Source organism: Apis dorsata, unplaced genomic scaffold (genome assembly GCF_000469605.1).
Source record: "Apis dorsata unplaced genomic scaffold, Apis dorsata 1.3 scaffold_1093, whole genome shotgun sequence".
Taxonomy (NCBI): domain Eukaryota; kingdom Metazoa; phylum Arthropoda; class Insecta; order Hymenoptera; family Apidae; genus Apis; species Apis dorsata.
Genome location: NW_006264191.1, coordinates 41,603 through 44,346, shown reverse-complemented (window position 1 = coordinate 44,346; position 2,744 = coordinate 41,603).

Sequence of the window (2,744 nt, the reverse complement as noted above, 5' to 3'; positions counted from 1 at the left end):
CCTCCGTATCCTCCTCTTCCTCCTCCTCCTCCTCCTCCTCCTCCTCCTCCTCCAGGCGCAACCCGGTTCCCTCTCATAGTTTCACAAAATTGTCGTTTTGTATTGCGATACATCGCCTTTCCGCCTCCTCTTTTCGTTCAGTTTGCGTTTCGTGAACAAGGAAACGACTTACTTCTCTCGCGTTCGCTCAGACCAAGGAACGTTAATTCGAAACGGGCTACGCCCTCTCCCGAGGGTGAGGGGAGACACGGTTCCCTGGCTCCGAAACCCGAGTCAACGAGGAATATTGTTTCGACAAGTTGATGATATTTTCGAGTTTATACGTTATACGAATTAAACGACATCTGTGGGATATTAACTTTTCGCGATGATTCGTTGCGATCGAGAAATTTTGATTTCAGACGAGTTTTTCGACGAGAATCTTTCTTATTTGTTTCTTTTTTATTCGTTAATGAGTGAATAATTAGAGAGGATATTATAGGTTGGATCGTCCATATTGAATCACGGCCATGTGTTCGATTATCAATGAGAACAATGAGCATTCTTTCTTTATTAGTTTTGAATAACGTATATTTATCGTTCGTTAATATTTGGATATTTGGATAATAAGAGTTATTTATTTGAATATTTTTGGTATAGATTGAGGTTAATAATGAGAATAAATTATTTATTATTTTTCTTTGAAGTTAATAGAATTATAATTCAAATTGTTCATTATAAAATTTAGCAATATTTAAATATTGGAATGAAATACACGATTCATTTATGTGCACTTGTCGATATCGTATATATACATTTATATTATTAATACGATTTAATGTTGGTAGATATTAATAGAAATCAATTTAAAAAAAATTTCTTTATCTAATAAATTAATTAAGAAACGAGCAAATACTTATGCACCACACTATCCTATCGATAGTTCATTCGTATCCAATCGGGAATTTATTTATATAATTTATTTATATAATATTTCATTTCTATTTAAAAAAATTTTCAAACTTGATTTATTCGAAAACGAAATCTCAAAAATGAAAATTTTATTCTTATTTTTATGACTTATCTTTTTAGAAGAATCATTCGTATTTAAAAAAAAAAAAAGAGATGATTTTTTCATGGAAAAAAAATATCTTACAGTAAACAGAAACTTATTATTCAAATATTATACGTAATGGTAACAACATAGTAAAATATTTTTTAACAATCTCGTTTCATCATCACAGGGCCACATTCTCGACCAAAGATCAAAGTGTCCAATGAAATTGTTTGATGATCAAACATCCTCCTCCATTCTTTCGGCTCTTCTCATCGCTTGAACTCCACCGCTTCGGCGACATCGACGTATTATGAAACGTCCTGTACACACCACTTTCACTATCGCGGCCAAGTTTCATAACTGTTATTATCGAGGTCATACGTAGGTTGGAGAGAAGTCGGCGGAAAGGAGGAGAAAAGGGTCTCCGATGAGTCGATTATCGTTATCGATCCTCCATCGATTTCCGCGATCCAGTCGATCGATTTTCTCTTAGAAAACTTCTCGATCGTACCAGTTCTGGACCTTTCTCCCTCAATAGGAGAAGTCGATGTTATATTTGGCCTCATTTGATTTTGAAATTGGATCCCTTAATGAGAAAGAGATCAGTCGTTTCGTTGTCTGATTACGTTGTCTGATGGTCGTGGAAATTTTATGGGAAGAGAAATAAAAGGAATTCGTTCGTAGGAAGAATTTTTTTTTTTTTTAATTGAATTGATATCTATTATACATGGTATTAAACAAGGTTTTTATTATTATTCTTATGTATTTTTCGATAAATTCCAATCAGATTTTAGTCATCATCATTCATTATTTTATATTTTAATTATCTCTAATTATCTGTTAAATTTCAAAATTTCATAGTTTTATCATTCCATTATTTATATTTTTATAAACAGATGTAACAAAAGACAAATTAAATTTTCTTTTTGCATTCCTTTGCTCGATTATTTATTTTGATTAGTCCAAATGGTGATAAATTTTCTCTCAAATTTTTAAAATTTATTGATGTTTGATACAAATTATAACTTAATGATATATATTTTTTGGATCGTTATATATGAGAATGTATAAAAATTGAAAAACGTATGAATAAAAATAATTTTTTTTCTAATAAGTAATAATTATATTAATAATAATAAATAAATAACAATATACGAATTATCAGTAATTAATTATAATTTAATTATATATTATAATTATAATTATAATTATAATTTTTTTACAAAGAATTAAAATACCTTCGTTAATACGTGTACACATGTAATGTATGTATAACCTCGAGCGTCATCTGCATAACCATTTTATGCAATTGTACTCGCGCGTGTTGGTGTGTCGTGCACAACACAAAGAGAAAATCGCATCAGCCGTGCTGTGATGCACGTAACATGTATGTCAATGCGACTGACAAACCGCCGCGTTGCATTATCCGTGATTATTTACTGTAACGTTATCATTTTCGCTTTTCTTTCTCTTGACGTTTCAGTACGAAGAATTTCTATAACTTAACATTATAGGATAAAATTAATTTTTTTAAAACGATTGATTACGAATTTTTGCGCTTTGGAGAATTTTTTATCATGAGATTGAATTAAATAAAATTTTTTCTAGAGATTCACATTATGAATATTAAATTAATTCTATTGTGAATATTATACTTATTTAATTATTTCGTTCTTCTTCAAAAATTTTTTCAATATTTTTTTTATTT